This window comes from Hyperolius riggenbachi, chromosome 4, assembly GCF_040937935.1.
Source record: "Hyperolius riggenbachi isolate aHypRig1 chromosome 4, aHypRig1.pri, whole genome shotgun sequence".
Lineage (NCBI taxonomy): Eukaryota > Metazoa > Chordata > Amphibia > Anura > Hyperoliidae > Hyperolius > Hyperolius riggenbachi.
In genome coordinates this window covers 231027028-231045781 of record NC_090649.1, presented here as the reverse complement: position 1 = coordinate 231045781, position 18754 = coordinate 231027028, and positions in this window count along the sequence as shown.

The window sequence follows — 18754 nt, the reverse complement described above, 5'->3', positions numbered from 1 at the left end:
ATGTAAGTCCATAATTGGTATTGCTACCCCCTACCTACAAACTAGTGCCCCTTAAAAATGTTGGCATCACACAGAAAAGATCAACGGTTTGGATATAGTTACCTGGGACATCATGGGCCTCATATATCTTTTACCACCCATTTCCCCTTTAAACCCACTTACATATTATCAGATACAAGCCAGTGAGCAGTGGCACTGATGAAAAGATGCAAAGGAATGTTACAGGTCCCATGATAGATTCACAAGGAATTTATCACTAAGTACAATCTAAATCTTTGAACTGAATTACATCCCTGATGGTCACTAGAGATGTGGCGAACGGTTCCCGAACCGTTCGCCGGCGAACATCTCTAAATCCATGGGCCTCTTACTACTTCCGGGTCGCAATGACCCGGAGTAGTACGCCTGCGCTGCCCGGCGGAGCGCTTCCTAGATCGCGCTCCCGCTGCCGGGCACTCTCTGCGCATGTGCGTGACGTCATGAGTGACGTCACGCTCATGCGCAGAGAGTGCCCGGCAACAGGAGCGCGATCTAGGACGCGCTCCGCCGGGCAGCGCAGGCATACTACTCCGGGTCATTGCGACCCGGAAGTAGTAAGAGGCCCAGAGAGGTTCGCCAGGCGAACTGTTCGGCCCAACACTAATGGCCACACAGTACTTGGCTTCATGGGTAATGTACAATCTGTATCTGCATTGTTTTTATGTTTTATTATCCTTTCAGACTGAATTAAGCAAATAAAACATGGAATATCTTATTTGTACAATAAAATAAAATGTTAATGCCACTGACATATCAGACAACAATATACTTATATCTTAATAGAATATTTTTTAACAAAAGCATATTTTAATTAAAGTCCCTTTTTTAAATAAACAATTATCTCAAGAAAAATGAATATAGAAAAATGGTAACAGCAATGTATGATAGCAGGACAAGGAATCTAATCCCATAGCATATTGTACAGTGATTATAAAGATGATGACGTGCAGGCTCACTGTGGATCAAACAACATGAACAAATTACATGGTGAATATCAATCATTTCTTGATCTCTCTTCTATTTTTCAACTTCTCACTTTGCGATGTATTGATTTATTTTTTTTACCCTTTTTTATATAGTTCCTCTTTAAAGGGGACCCTAAGCTGTGTCCTAAAAAAGAGGAAAAGGGACTAACCAGGGGCTTCCTCCAGCCCACCATAGCCCACAAGGTCCCTGGTATCCTCCTGGCCCAGACAGAATGAGGAAATCTTTTAACACATTTTGGTAAAAAAAAGCACATTTTCCAACAGCTCACTTACATAAAGAAATCAAATATCTTATCATCTTAGCAAGTTGATCATCATAACTTTTGTAAATATATTTACTTTACTAAAGGGAAAACATGAGCTCAGCAGAGTTGTATTGTATTGATTTAATAAGACTAATGGCAGCCGTATTTGCTCCATTTGTGAACATACCGGTAAATACATGATTTGTGACTGTCTGAAAACTGCTATCTTGAGGTTGCATATTTACATGTCATCTAAAGGTCCATATTCACTTAAAATACAGCTCACCTAAAAAGTATATTCATTATAATTTTGGACACCTTTTTCAAGTGCACACCTTGAGCATAGGTAGCTGGGTAAGGGGGCTTTAGTATAGGTAGCTGGGTAAGGGGACTTCAGTATAGGCAGCAGGGTATAGGGGCTTCAGTATAGGTAACAGGCTATGGGGGGCTTTAGTATAGGTAGCAGGCTATGGGGGGCTTCAGTATAGGTAACAGGCTATGGGGGGCTTTAGTATAGGTAGCAGGCTATGGGGGGCTTCAGTATAGCTAACAGGCTATGGGGGGCTTCAGTATAGTTAGCAGGCTATGGGGGGCTTCAGTATAGTTATCAGGCTATGGGGGGGCTTCAGTACAGTGAGCAGGCTATGGGGGCTTCAGTATAGTTAGCAGGCTATGGGGGGCTTCAGTATGGGGGGCTTTAGTATAGTTAGCAGGCTATGGGGGGCTTCAGTATGGGGGGCTTCAGTATAGGTAGCAGGCTATGGAGGTGCTTTAGTATAGGTAGCAGGCTAAATGGATTATGTTGTGTCTAGAAGATGCTTATTATCAGAGAAGGGTGTGGTGCTCCTAGGAGGTGCCTGGCATGAAGGACAGATTATGGGGCACCTGGAAGGTGGTCAAAATCCAGCAAGAAGAAGCCAAACCGGAGCACTTGAGACTTCAGCTATTTCCATTTATTGATCAAACTGTGACACAGTGAAGCAAGGAAGGGTGGCAAAAGCAAGCAGCGGATGTGAGACCGACCGACCTAACTATTTGCAGTATATGTTGCTCCTAGATTGTGGTCTATCTGAAATACCCTCCTCCCTCCCCCCGCAGCCTCCTCCGCTCGTCCCCCTGCATAAATAAGGAGAAGCAGCCACTCACCTCCAGCATCAGCGTGGAGCCCGGAGCGGCAGACTTCTCCCTTCACTTCCTAGTTCCCCCTAGTGGCCACCGGACCGGCTCTTACTGATGACGCGTAGTAAGAGCCGGTCACTAGGGGGAATAAGGAAGTGTGCAGGAGGTCTGCCGCTCCGGGTTCCACGCTGGAGGTGAGAGGCTGCTTCCTCTTATATATGCGGCGGGCGAGCGAAGGAGGCTGCGGGGGGAGGGAGGAGGACAATTGCGAACGAGTAAACCGGCGGATGCGCGTCGATGCAGCGTCGGGATTCGGCGGATTTGGCGATCAGAAAATGGCGTCGGGATTCGATTCCACGAATCTCGAATATTTCCTAATATTCGAGGGATTCATGGATTCACCCAATTCGTCGTCCCATCCCTAATATCTTCCTATTATAGGAAGCCAGATGAAGCCCTCCCAGTAAAGGTAGTCAGATTAACATCCCCCATACTGTATAAGTATTCATTTCGATAGTGATCGACTCCTATCCCGACAAGCTTAATTTTGATAGATTTCAGCAGAAAGATCACAAGCTTCCATCAAACTGCAAGTGATGAACCCCAGCACTCCTGTTGTGCGCCCACCACACAGAGATTTTCCATCATTTTCGACGAGACTTTCAGTAGATAAACAGCACAGACTCCATTGAAAGTAAATTGATTGGATATGATTTAGCAATAGATCACTGGGAGATTCAAAGTGATCAAAAGCAATGTTTGTATCACCAACCTTACATGTTTTTGCCTAACTCGGGTGATAAAACTAAGGCAATGACAGCAAACTAAGAAGCAAGAAGCTCACTTCTCTGTTTTTGTGTGTGTTTTCTGCACAGGAACACTAAGAACCAATGTTAATCAATGGGCTAGTGCACACCTGAATGTGTTTTCCCCATGCAGAAAAAAAAAAAACCTGACAGCTATGAAGCACAGTGTGAATTTTCTTTATCAGTTATATTAGCTTCTGTGACAAAATGTGCATTTTCCCCAAATATAGACACACATGGGGCTCAATTCACTAAAGTGTAATAACTGCTATCACAGCAGTTATCATGTGATCTGTCGCGCGCTGCGCTTTGCGTGCGCAAAGCATTACTCCATATAATAAAGGAAGGTTTGCGTGTTATCACTCGCTTGTTTCAAGCGAGTGATCGCACACAAACCTTCCTTTATCACATGGAGTAATGCTTTGCGCGCACAAAGTGCAGCGCATGGCAGATCGCATGATAACTGTTGTGATAGCAGCTATCACGCTTTAGTGAATCGAGCCCTTGGTGTGTAGAAAACTGACATACAAGTGTGCTAACAGCCAAAAGCTTTTTATCAGAGCATTTTGTCCAAAATATGGTGCTATAATGGAATAAATGTTAACTACTGAATGTACCTGTATGCCTCAATCCTTCCTTGCTAGCAAGCAGTGTCTACTGTGTGGAAAGATCACTCATTTCAGTTTCCAGCCTGACGGCTCTAAGGGGAGGATGCAGGAGGGAGAAAAACACTGTTGTTGTCTGTCTTATCTTTGTTACAGAGAGCATTCCTGTAGACTATGTATTTAACTGACCATAATGAGTTACTTAAACACCACCTGAGCAGGGAAAATAAATCTTTATAAAGGCCCTTGATCTTTTGCTGGACCCCAGTCAACTGCTTGAGATGCTTGGTTGGTTTTCTGGCCCTGACCAAGTGTATAAGAACAACAGACTCACAGGTGTCACAGGTGTTGGCGAATCCTAAAAATCTCTGAAGAGATTTTGGTCCTACTGGCTGAGGCCATTCCAGAACAGCAGAGACCTTGGCAGGATCCATAGAAAGGCCCGAGGTGGAAATTATGTACCCCAGAAAAGTGACTGATGTTGCCTCAAAAATGCATTTCTCCAATTTAGCATAAAGCATGTTCTGTCTTAGCTTGTTCAGAACAAATTTAACGTGAGCCCTGTGTTGGGTGAGGTTGTCTGAGAAAATAAGTATATCATCTAGGTATACCAGGACAAATTTACCCAACACTTCTCCAAATACTTCATTAATAAGTTCCTGAAAGACGGCCGGGGCGTTACACAACCCGAAGGGCATCACCAGGTACTCGTAATGCTCATCGGGTGTGTTAAAGGCTGTCTTCCATTAATCGCCATGTCTGATCCGCACCAGGTTGTATGCCCCTCGTAAGTCCAATTTCGAAAAGATCTTAGCGGAAGTGACCTGAGTGAATAAATCATCTATCAAAGGTAATGGATAGCGATTTTTTACTGTGATCTTATTCAGACCTTGGTAATCAATGCATGGCCGAAGGCCTCCGCCTTTTTTCTTTACAAAAAAGAAGCCTGCTCCTGCAGGTGACCGGGAAGGGCGAATGAATCCCTTAGCTAAGTTTTCACAGATGTACTCTTGCATGGCCACTTTTTCCGGCCCAGATAAATTGTAGAGATGACCTCTAGGGGGCATACAACCAGATCGGAGATTGATGGGACAGTCGAAAGGGCGATGTGGAGGTAACTTATCGGCAGCCTTGGGACAGAACACATCTGAAAACTCGGAATACTGTTCCAGAACTCCCTCTAAATGAATCCTGGTCTGACCCAAGGTCACCTTCACTAAACAATGATGGAAACAATGGGCTAACCAGCTTGTTAGCTGACCAGTGGCCCAATTTATCTGAGGAGAGTGAAGGTGTAACCACGGCATGCCAAGGATGACTGTGGAAGTTGTCATGTGTAACACAAAAAACTGCAATTTCTCTCTGTGCAACACCCCTATAGTGACCTCCACCTCTGGTGTTTGAGACAGAGGATGGTTACGTTGCAGGGGGGAATCATCCACTGCCGTAACCTGGATGGGTGGTTCTACCGGGGTGAGTGGAATACCCAATTTCTTAGCAAATTCGTAATCCATAAAATTAGCCGCTGAGCCTGAATCAATGAAGGCCTCAGAGACTTCAGATTTTTCTTCCCATGTAATCGTACAAGGAAGAAGTACCCGTTTATCCTCTAGGGGTAAGAGTCGTACGTCTAGGGTATTACCCCCAACTACTCCTAGGCAGTAGTGTTTCCCGACTTTTTAGGGCAATTCCGCACTCTATGACCCCCCTCTGCACAATAAAGACACAACTGCTCAGAAATCCTGCGTCTCCACTCCACTTGAAACAATCTGGACCGACCAATCTGCATTGGCTTGGGTGGAGGAGAAACAGAAGGAGGTGGAGTCACCGGAGGTGCAGCGTAGGACACCATCTTAACATTGTTTTTACCCCGGGTCTGCCTTTGATAATGCAACCTAATCAATACCTGATACTAATAGCCGAGGAAATGGTTAAGGCTGAATCTCCGGCAGGTAGACTGTATGCCCAGGTCTGAGAATCGCCTGATAATAGAGTCTTAATGAACGTGACCCTTTGGGCCATAGTTCCTGAGGATCTAGGTCTCAACTCAAAGTATTCAAAAGAAGTAGATGTACCTGGCACTCAGTGGTGGGGGTGGAAATTGGTCCCTGCACCTTTAATTGGCAACTCCGTCTGTAACGCTTCTATGATCAGTAATATGTGTGGAGGCGTGCGTCCGGGCTAACATGGACAACTGAAGACATATAGTACATATGAGGCAGTCTGTGCACAGCGTCCTATGATCACATTTATTTTTCAAGATTATCACCAGCAGACATATACATCATGGTATGCGAATTCACAGCATATATGAAGCGGAACGATCAAACCTGTGTCCAAGACGGATGCGGGAGTGTGACCAGGGGATGAGAGGACAGCACAACAGCCGTTTCGCGCCGGTGTGGCGCTTGCTCACGTGCGTGTGTCCTTGGGCCCAAGGACACACGCACGTGAGCAAGCGCCACACCGGCGTGAAATGGCTGTTGTGCCGTCCTCTCATCCCCTGGTCACACTCCCGCACCCGTCTTGGACACAGGTTTGATCGTTCCGCTTCATATATGCTGTGAATTCGCATACCATGATGTATATGTCTGCTGGTGATAATCTTGAAAAATAAATGTGATCATAGGTCGCTGTGCACGGACTGCCTCATATGTACTATATGTCAACTCAAAGTATGACAACACTCTACTCCTAAAATTTTGGAAGTCAGATCTGTGACCAGAAAATTTTTCAGGTACAGGCATACGTATGTCTGTATTAGGGGAGGATCGCACTTTGTCCACAGCCGTCTGGAGGATTTGTAAAGATCCGGACAGAGCGTCAATTACTGCCCGGTGATTACCCAGCACTTTGTTGATGGTATCCACCAAAGTGGTAAGTGTGCCCAGACGGTCGGTGTGTGTGTCCATTTGCATTTTGGTCTGGCGTTCTGTAACGATCGTTGTAACACAGAGAAGATCTGATTACCGGTGATCTGCAGTATCACTGAGAATGCAGATATATACCCGATTATTGATGATCTGCAGTATCACCGATAATCAGATATATCTCTAACCTCTGGACACCTGAGTAATATGAGTGTTTGGTGCAACCGTATACTTTGAGGAGAGCACCCGCGTAGAGGGTGCTGGGCAGTACTAGATACTGCTCAGAGAACAGGTTCCTTCCACTAGTCTTAAGCTCCCCAAGGGGCGGAGCCAGACGGAGAGTGGGAAGGATGAGAAAGTGAGTGACACCAAGGTGAAGTGTCACTGACAGTACTGGGAACTATCTCCCAACAGGGAAGATAGTTCTCGAGGTCGGACAGGCCAGGTCGTTAACACACAGACAGATAAAGTACAGAGACAGGAGACAGAAGCGGAATCCTAAGACTAGCAGAGTTCGGCAACAGAGTATCAGATATAGCAAAGTACCTAATCAGAGATCAGAAGAGTGGTCAGGAAAGCAGAAGGTCATAATAAATAATCAACAATGCCTAGACTTGGGTGTGAGCTCCTAGATCATCAACACCCCGGAACTGGTCTAGATAATAATACAGATGGTAACAGGATTCCTAGACTAAGGTGTGAGCTCCTTGGTCATCAACACCTTGGAAACTGGTCTAGATAATAACACAGATACTGACAGAAGGTCTGAGTGCTACCACGTAGTGATTGCAATGCCAGACACCAGAGAAATGACCAGCACCCAGTATATATACACAAGCGCTCTCCGGCGCCACCCCTAAGTGCTGGACCAATGAAAACTGCTGGAATTGTCAGCTGACCGGCTTGGTTAGCTGACGCCCTTCTGACTGTCATAAAGGCTCTGCCTCTCCGCGTGCGCGTCCTCCTGAACCTGTGTGGACTATCAGTCCCAGCCACACCAGACATGTGTTGTACTGTTTCTGCTGTGTTGGATGCGGAACGAGCCGCACCGCTGTCCAAGCATGTGGCGGTTCTTCCGCGTTCAGCAATACTGTCAGAACTATGCCTATGCGTGCCAACATCCGCGTATGACGCGGAATCCGCAGCCCTGTTCACAAAGCATGCGGCGGTTTCCTCGCGCTCCGTCATGCCAGTGGATGCAGACCCACGCACGCAACCTGCCGAATCAGGAATCAGCCGCCTTGCTCTGAGTACTCACGCGGCTTTTCCGCGTTTTCTCACACACACACACACACGAACACACACGGAAGCAGTAAAAAAGGGCGCAGGAGGCTAGTGGACAAATCGGGCGCCGCCATTCACTCCCATAATAAATATCGTTTACTGGGCGCCGAACAGGAAAAAAGGGCGCCCGAGAATAATAACGTTTTCCAACGGCGCCCGAAGATTTTTAATGTTTTATAACTGCTTGTGATGATTTACGTTTCCTATTTCAATAAAACATTATTTTAAATGTTATCCCTTACTTTTTGTAAAACATTATTATTTACAAAATAAAGTGATCAGTACGTAACGTAAATTGTAATATATTTTATTCCTTACTGTTTCTAAAACATTATTCTACACACAATACAGTGATCACTAAGGAGGGTCTTAGGTTTAGGCACCACCAGGGGGGGTCTTAGGTTTAGGCACCACCAGGGGGGTCTTAGGTTTAGGCACCATCAGGGGAGTCTTAGGTTTAGGCACCACCAGGGGGGTCTTAGGTTTAGGCTCCACCAGAGGGGTCTTAGGTTTAGGCACCACCAGGGGGGTCTTAGGTTTAGGCACCACCAGGGGGGTCTTAGGTTTAGGCACCAATACGGGGGTCTAGGGGTTAGGGGTAGGTACAGGGAGGGTTACTTACTAATTTGTTTTTAAACGTTTTTATACATTTCACTTTTTAAATGGAAGATTAACGCTTTCACAATTGCCGATTTTATGCACATTATTTAATGATTTATAACTTTATAAAACATTATTTTTAAACGAAATATAGTACATTATATTTTTAAACGTTATCCATGTTTATCATTTAAAACCCCGCGCCCTTTTTTCCCAGCGCCCCCTTTTTAACGTACGACACACACACACACACACACACACACACACACACACACACACACACACACACACACACACACACACACACACACACACACACACACACACACACACACACACACACGTGATTTAAGTTTTGGATTACAGATTTTGCATCTGTGAATAACATGCTGAAAGAGATCCATGCAGTTATTTCATTTTCATAAAATGTCTGGCAAAGTTTACCCATCTCTGTGTTTTGTTTTGTTTTGTTAAAGGTTTTACATTGTAAAAGTGAGCAATCCATAGGAAGCAAACAAGAAAATGTGTTTGCATTCTTTTTAACAAAGCCATGTTGTACAGAACATAATTTTAGCCAAAGTTTCTGCTCACATAATAGGCACAATGCACCATGTACTGTGTAGCGTACTAGGAAATTGTACACTACAATGCCTCAGCTTATCCAAAATGTCTTGTGTCACAAAGTAGAGACATTGCTTACAATTCTGTGTTTACATTATTATATTTTTGGTTTGATGCTTCCCTGTATGGAACAGGCTTCGATTTAAGAACTACCATGTCAAAAATAGCAGCAATTTTTTGAAAAATGACTGCAAGCTCAGAACTTTTTTTTTAGTATTAATTCTCCGGTATACCAACTAACAATAATGGCAAATATAATGCAGTGGAGCAAAGCAAGTAAGATTACATCTACAATTAAAAGCAAGGTGTTTTGAATCAGGATGATACCATTTATTGGCTAACTTAGAGATGGATAAACAGTGAGCTTTCGGCTTATAAAAAGCCTTCGTCAGGCTTCTACTACATCTACAATTAAACAAAGGGTTGTACATCTAATTCAATTCTCATTGTCTATGTCTCATTGTCTGCATTCTGTAGTCATTTCAAAATGTTACTGTAACGATCGGTGTAACACAGAGAGGATCTGACTATTGGTGATCTGCAGTATCACCAAAAATACAGACATATACCTGATTATTGATGATCTGCAGTATCACCGATAATCCTCGCACTCACTGAGACATGGCTCACCCCCTCTGATTCTGCTGCAGAGGCTGCCCTCTCCTATGGTGGGCTTCACCTCAGTCACACCCCTAGACCAGACAACAGGACCGGGGGAGGGGTGGGTCTGCTCCTCTCCCCATCCTGCACCTTCCGTGTCCTCACCCCACCTACCTCCCTACAATACACATCATTCGAGGCCCACACCATCCGCCTCTACCACCCCCTCCCCGCCATTGTTGTGGTCTTATACCGTCCTCCGGGCTCAACCCCACAATTTCTCGATGACCTTGCTTCCTGGCTCCCTCACATCCTCTCCTCTGACCTCCCCACCATCATCCTTGGGGATTTCAATATTCCCATCGATGAAGCCCAGAACTCCGCTGTGACCCGGCTACTCACCATTGCCAACTCACTTGGACTAGTACAACACACCAACGCCCCCACTCACACTGCACGTCACACTCTCGACCTTATATTCACTAAATCCACCGCTATTGCAGACCTTGACATCGCACCCTTTCCACCCTCAGACTATCACCTTCTCACCTTCAACCTCCTCACGGAAGGCACCTCCAAACTACCCGCCCACCCACCTGGCCGATGGCAGCGAGACCTACGCAAGCTCAACCCTAGCGTCCTTGCTGACCCCCTCCATGCCTTCTCCTCCACTCTCCCCACCCTAACCTGTCCTAATCTTGCTGCAGCTCAGTATCACCAAACTCTCTCATCAGCCCTAGAGAAAGCTGCTCCACCAAAATTTCGCCACAACCGACCCCCTAACCCCCAGCCCTGGCGCACTACCCATACTCGCAACCTCCAGAGGGAAACACGCGCCACTGAAAGGAAATGGAGGAAAACTAGACTTAACCAGGATTTCCTACAGTACAAGACCAACCTGCTGCAGTTCCACACTGCCCTTGCTCATGCGAAGCTGGAATACTTTACCAAGCTCATCGGAGCACAAGCTTCCAACCCCCGGCGTCTCTTTGCCACTTTCAACTCCCTGCTTAAACCCACCCTCCGTTTCCTCCCTCTCTGCCACAGATTTAGCCACCCACTTCACCAACAAAATTGTCTCCATCCGCCAGGAAATATCCAATCTCAAATCTTCACCTCCCACCCCCTCCCAACCAGCTCCTCATCCACCCTATTCTCCCCTCACATCCTTCACTCCTACTACCACCGAGGAAGTCATCCACCTACTGCAGACTTCCCATACCACTACTTCCTCCCTTGACCCCATCCCTTCTGATTTACTCCAGCCTCACTTCACGGAATTGGTCCCAGTCCTCACTACCCTGTTCAACCTCTCCCTATCCACAGGCACCTTCCCCTCAGACTTCAAGCAGGCCACTGTACTACCCCTACTCAAGAAACCCTCCCTTGACCCCTCACTACCCTCCAACTATCGTCCTCCTCCCCTTTGCCTCAAAACTCCTTGAGCGTCTGGTTCACAAACGCCTGACCCAGTTCCTCAATGCCAACTCACTGCTAGACCCACTGCAATCTGGATTTCGGCCTGCCCACTCAACCGAAACTGCTCTCACCAAAGTGGTCAATGACCTTGCCTTAGCTAAAGCTGAAGGTAAATACTCCGTTCTCCTCCTTCTTGACCTTTCAGCAGCTTTTGACACAGTAGATCATCCCCTATTCCTCCAGTCCCTCCAGTCCATGGGCATTCACGACCTTGCCCTGTCCTGGCTTTCATCCTACCTCTCCAACCGCTCCTTCACGACCGCCTTCAATGAGTCCTCATCCACCCCCAACCACCTCTCAGTGGGAGTCCCCCAAGGTTCGGTCCTTGGCCCCTTACTGTTCATCCTATACACATCCTCCATTGGCAAGATTATCTCCTCCATGGGTTTTAACTATCATCTGTATGCAGATGACACCCAGATCTACCTCCACACCCCTGACATATCCACCACTACCATGGACAAGGTCTCCTCCTGTCTATCAGCCATCGCCTCCTGGATGTCCGCTAGGTTCCTGAAACTAAACCTAGACAAAACGGAATTTATGATCTTCCCACCCCGGACATCCATAAACCTCCCAGATGTGCATGTCACTGTTAACCACACTACCATTCACCCTACCTCTCAAGCCCGCTGTCTGGGTGTCACCCTGGACTCCGCACTCTCCTTCACTCCCCACATCCAAAACCTCACAAAGTCCTGCAACTTCCACCTTCGTAACATCTGTAAGATTTGCCCTTTCCTGACCTCTGCCACCACCAAACTCCTCATCCATGCCCTCATAATTTCCCGCCTTGACTACTGCAATGCCCTGCTGTCTGGTCTCCCTATGACCCGAACAGCCCCACTGCAGTCCATCATGAATGCAGCAGCCAGAATTATCCACTGCTCCCATCGCTCCACCATGGCGGATCCCCTCCTTGAATCCCTCCACTGGCTTCCTATCCAGTCCAGAATCAGATTCAAGATACTGTGTCTGACCTACAAATCTGTCCACAAAACCTGTCCAACCTACATTTCCGATCTTACTCAGGGGTACACACCTAGCCGCTCACTCCGTACTTCCAATGAACTTCGCTTAACCGCCCCCCGCATCACACAGTCCCATGCACACTTCCAGGACTTCTCAAGAGCTGCTCCAACACTATGGAACTCCCTACCTCCACCCATTAGGGCAGCCCCCTCCTTCAACATCTTCAAGAAAGCCCTCAAAACTCACTTTTTCACTCTGGCCTACTACCCCTCACAAGTGCTCTAAACTCACAGCTGAACTCTGGTCTCCTACCTCTCGTGTCCCTACCTCTCCCTTTAGATTGTATGCCTTTGGGCAGGGTCCTCCTCCTTTTGTGTCCAACCTGATCATGCACCTCCATTACTGTGAACCCATGCTAGGCCTCTTGAGTGAACCTAACTTGCTTAATCTCCATGCTCCCCTCCAGTGACTGACTAAGCATTACCTTGTACTCATAGTGTGCTGCATGATCTGATCTTTCTTGTATTCAGGTATTGTCATTTTGCTGTATGTCACCCCTAAATATTGTATGTATCCCTATTTATTGTCCAGTACTGCGTAATATGTTGGCGCTTTATAAATACAATAAATGAATAAACAATAATAAATAATATCACCGATAATCAGATATATTACTAACCTCGGGACACCTGAGAGATATGAGTGTTTGGTGCAACAGTAATACTTTGAGAACAATACCAGGAGGACAGGTACAAGGAAGTAAGGAATACTGCTAGAGTAAGTACCTTCCAGCAGCCTGAGACTCTCCTACAGGGAGGAGTCAGACTAGGAGAGGGAAGGACCAGAGCGTGAGTGACATCAATAGGAGGATGTCGCTAACTGATCTGTGAACTATCTCTTAACTGGGGAGATAGCTCTCAAGGTCGGACAAGCCAGGTCGGTAACACACGGACATACAAAGTACAAAGACAGGAGGCTGATTTGGTAATCCTAAGTCAAGCAGGGTTTGGCAACAGAGTATCAGATATGCGAAGTACCAAATCAGTGAACAGAAGAGTGGTCAGGAAAGCAGAAAGTCATAACAGATAATAAACAATGCCTAGTCTTGGGTGTGAGCTCGGTGATCATCAACACCCTGGAACTAGTCTGAGGAATAACAGAATGATAACGCAAGTCCCTAATCTTGGGTGTGAGGTCCTTGATCATCAACACCCTGGAACTAGTCTGAAGTATAACAGAATGATAACACAGATTCCTAATCTTGGGTGTGAGGTCCTTGATCATCAACACCCTGGAACTAGTCTGAAGTATAACAGAGTAATAACACAGATTCAGACAATAAGGTCTGAGTGCTACCACGTAGTGATCACAACGGCAGACAACCAGCGAATGACCAGCATCCAGTATATATAGCCCAGCGCTCTCCAGCGCCTCCCCTAAGTGCTGGACCAATAGGAACTGGTACAATCATCAGCTGACCGGCTTAGTCAGCTGACTCCCTTCTGGCTGTCATAAAAGTTCTGCCTCTCAGCGCGCGCGCGCCCTTCTAAACCTGTGTGGACTATCAGTCCCAGCCACACCAGACATGTCTTGCGTACCACCCGCCGCGCTGGACGCGGAGCCAGCCGCACCGCTATCAAGGCATGCGGCGGTTTCTCCGCGTTCAGCCATACTGGCAGATGTAGGCCTATGCGTGCAAACTGCCGCGTTGGATGCGGAATCAGCCGCCTTGTTCTGAGCGCACACGGCGGCTTTTCCGCGTTTTCTCACAGTACCCCACCCCCACCCTGAGAAGTTGGCTCCGGACAGCTCCTACCCGGTTTCTCAGGGTGTAGGGCGTGAAACTCCCTCTTCAATTCATCCGCATGCATGCGGCAATCAGGTACCCATGTTCTTTCCTCAATGCCATAACCCTTCCAGTGAACCAAATACTGTACTGAGTTCTGTACAATACGTGAGTCTAAAATCTTTTCCACTTCATACTCAGGTTGATCATCCACCATCACAGGGGGAGGAGGAGTGGAATCTACCTGCACTGCTGACTTAAGCAGGGATACATGGAATGATCTCACACCCCGCATACTGGCAGGAAGATCAATGGCATAAGTAACATTGTTGATTTTCCTGGTTACAGGGAAAGGACCCACGAATCTGGGTCCTAGCTTGGGTGAAGGCTGTTTTAGGGCCAAATGAGGAGTGGACACCCAGACCAAGTCACCTGGCCGAAACTCCCACTCTATGGAACGTTTCTTGTCAGCTTGTCCTTTCTGACTCTGAAAAGCCTTCTCTAGATTCTTTTTCACCATTCCCCAAATGTTTTTAAAAGACTTTTGCCAAGCCTCCAGAGCTAGAAATGGAGTAGAAGCTACTGACAATGGGGAGTCCTTTCAGGGGCACGAAATGGGCCATTTTACTGAATCTGTTGACTACCACCCAAATGACCGACATGCCCTCAGACTTCAGGAGTTCACCCACAAAATCCATGGACAAATGGGTCCATGGTTCACTCGGGGTGGGTAAAGGCTGCAATGTTCCCACAGGTGCCTGACGGGAGGGTTTACTTCTTGCACATACCGAACATTCTCTCACATACTCATTGCAGTCAGTTGCCAATGAAGGCTACCATGCACACCTAGCAACAAGATCCTGTGTTCTGGTGGCACCAGGATGTCCAGCATTTTTGTGGGAGTGGAACATCTGCAAGATCTGGAGGCGGAATGGCAATGGTACAAACATGACCCCTTCAGGCTTTTCCTCAGGGACATCCTGTTGGAAAGGACCTAAAGTTTCAGTCCAGTTCTTCCAGGTCTCTGTGGCTGCCAACACCACTTTCTGTGGGAGAATAGTCTCTGGGTCTGAGGGCTGTGCTGTCTCTGGCTCAAAACATCTGGATAAAGCATCTGCTTTAATGTTTTTACTACCCGGGGTATACGTAATTATAAATCTGAATCTCGAGAAAAACAGTGACCACCGAGCCTGTCGGTGACTCAATCTCTTAGCCCCCTCGATGTATTCCAAATTTTTGTGATCAGTGTAAACTGTAATCGTATGTTCTGCTCCCTCTAGCCAATGAAGCCATTCTTCAAAGGCCAATTTAATGGCTAGGAGCTCCCTGTTGCCTATATCGTAGTTTTTCTCTGCGGGTGAAAATCTACGAGAGAAATAGGCACACGGGTGTAACCTTCCCCGCAACCCAGAACGCTGAGACAGCGCAGCCCCTACCCCAACCTCTGAGGCATCTACCTCCACAATAAAGGGATAAGAGATGTCAACGTGTCTTAAAATGGGTGTAGTACAAAACAATTCCTTCAGGGTGGAGAAAGCAGCAAGAGCTTCGGGGACCAGTGGTTAGTATCTGCCCCTTTCTTTGTGAGACTGGTAAGGGGTGCGATGACTGTGGAGTACCCCTTTATAAACCTTCTATAGTAGTTAGCGAACCCCAAGAATCTCTGGAGAGCCTTCAGACCCACGGGCTGAGGCCACTCCAGAACAGCAGAGACCTTGGCGGGGTCCATAGAAAGGCCCGAGGTGGAAATTATGTACCCCAGAAAGGTGACAGATGTTACCTCAAAAATGCATTTCTCCAACTTGGCATATAACATGTTCTGTCTTAGCTTGAGCAACACAAACCTGACATGATCTCTATGCTCTGAGAGGTTGGCTGAGAAGATTAGTATATCATCCAAATATACCAGGACAAACTTGCCTAAAACTTCTCTGAACACCTCATTAACCACTTCACCACTGAGGGGTTTTACCCCCTGAGCACCAGAGCAATTTTCACCTTTCAGCGCTCCTTCCATTCATTCGTCTATAACTTTATCATTACTTATCGCAATGAAATGAACTATATCTTGTTTTTTCTGCCACCAATTAGGCTTTCTTTAGGTGGGACATTATGCCAAGAATTATTTTTTTCTAAATGTGTTTTAATGGGAAAATAGGAAAAATGTGGGGAAAAAAATAATTATTTTTCAGTTTTCGGCCATTATAGTTTTTAAATAATGCATGCTACTGTAATTAAAATCCATGAAACGTATTTGCCCTTTTGTCCCGGTTATAAAACCATTTAAATTATGTCCCTATCACAATGTTTGGCGCCAATATTTTATTTGGAAATAAAGGTGCATTTTTTTCATTTTTGCGTCCATCCCTAATTACAAGCCCATAGTTTATAAAGTAAGTGTTATACCCTCTTGACATAAATATTTAAAAAGTTCAGTCCCTAAGGTAACTATTTATGTATTTTTTTTAATTGTAAATTTTTTATTTTTTTTTTAATTACAAAAAAAAAAAATGGGGAGTGTGGGAGGTAATGAGTTAATTTTATGTGTAAAAGTCATTTATTTGTATGTAAAAAATGTGTAGGGTGTAGTTTACTATTTGGCCACAAGATGGCCACAGTAACTTTTTGTTTTAATGCGACCTCCAAGCTTCCTTCCGGAAGCTTGGAGGAAGTATAAGGAGGCTGGACACGTGAGTTTTTTCTCACAATGATCGCGCTGCCCATAGGAGAGCAGCTGATCATTGCGGGGCTTAGATCAACGAACGGGAATGGATTTTCCCGTTCATTGATCTCTGGGCGAGCGGGCGGCGGCGTGTTTACTAGCGGCGGGCGGCGTGTTTACGAGCGGGAGCGCGGGCAGCGTCGGGAACGCGGAAAGTACGTGTTTCTCCGTCCCTGGTTGTTAAAGGATGGAAAAAGGGGCGGAGAAATACGTACACGCGGGGGTAAAGTGGTTAATGAGCTCCTGAAAGACAGCCGGGGCGTTACACAACCCGAAGGGCATCACCAAGTACTCGTAATGCCCATCGGGTGTGTTAAAGGCCGTCTTCCATTCATCGCCCTCTCTGATCCGTACCAGGTTGTATGCACCCCGTAAATCCAACTTTGAGAAAATCTTAGCATTGGTGACCTGCGTAAATAAATCGTCTATCAAAGGCAATAGATAGCGATTTTTTACTGTGATTTTATTCAGGCCCCGATAATCAATGCACGGCCAAAGGCCTCCGTCTTTTTTCTTTACAAAAAAGAAACCTGCACCAGCAGGCGACCGGGAAGGGTGAATGAACCCTTTAGCTAGATTTTCACGGATGTATTCCTGCATGGCCAATTTTTCGGGCCCAGATAAATTGTAGAGATGACCTCTTGGGGGCATACAACCAGACCGGAGATCAATCGGACAATCAAAAGGGCGGTGTGGAGGAAGTTTATCGGCTGATTTAGGACAAAACACGTCTGCAAACTCAGAATACTGATCTGGCAATCCTTCCACATGAATCTTGGTCTCACCCAAGGTTACCTTCGCTAAACAATGATGAAAACACTGGGAAGACCAGCTCGTTAGCTGACCCATGGCCCAGTTAATCTGAGGTGAGTGAAGTTGTAACCAAGGCATGCCAAGAATTATTGTGGAGGTCGTCATACGTAACACAAAAAACCCCAAATTTTCCCTATGCAACACCCCGATAGTGACCCCCACTTCTGGAGTCTGTGACAGAGGACTGTTACCCTGCAGAGGGGAATCATCTACTGCTGTAACCTGTATCTGTGGTTTTACCGGGGTGACCGGAATACCCAATTTTTTTGCAAATTCAAAATCCATAAAATTAGCCGCTGAGCCCGAGTCAATGAATGCTTCAGTGACTTCAGACCTATCCTCCCATGAAATAGTACAGGGAAGAAGCAAACGTTTATCATCCAGGGGTAAAAACTGCATGCCTAGGGTATTACCTCCGACTACACCTAGGCAGTAGCGTTTCCGCTCCACTTGAGACAACTTTGACCGACCAATCTGCATTGGCTCCGGTGGAGGTGAAGTGGGTGGAAGTGGAGTCACTGGTGGTGCAGCGTGGGACACCATTCTCATATGGCTTTTACCCCGGGTCTGTCTCTGATATCGCAGCCGGCGATCTATCCTGATGGCCGATGAAATGGCTTCATCGATGGACTTAGGTTCCGGCTGACTTAACATAAGATCGGAGACCTCGTCTGACAACCCTGATAAAAAACAATCTAATAGGGCAAATGTGTCCCACCTGGCCGATACTGACAATCTCCTAAATTCAGCAGCATAATCTTCAACCGGACTCTTGCCTTGACGTAAAAGTTTGAGCTTCTGCTCAGAAGTCGAGGCAATGTCTGGATCATCGTAAATTATAGCCATAGCTTTAAAAAATTCCTCTACAGAGGTTAGGGCCTGGTGACTGGTGGGAAGGCTATACGCCCAGGTCTGAGAATCGCCAGATAACAAGGTTTTAATAAAGGTAACCTTTTGGGCCACAATTCCTGAAGAATTAGGTCTTAACTCAAAGTATGACAACACTCTACTTCTAAAATTTCGGAAGTCAGATTTGTGACCAGAAAATTTTTCAGGTGCAGACATACGTATGTCTGTGCTAGGAGGAGATCGCACTGAGTTTATAGCTCATTGAAGTTCCTGAATAGACCCAAATAGCTGGTTGATCTGGGTCTGTTGGTTCAAACCTGCCCCGGAAAGATTGTTTACCGCGGCGGTCAGGACTTCA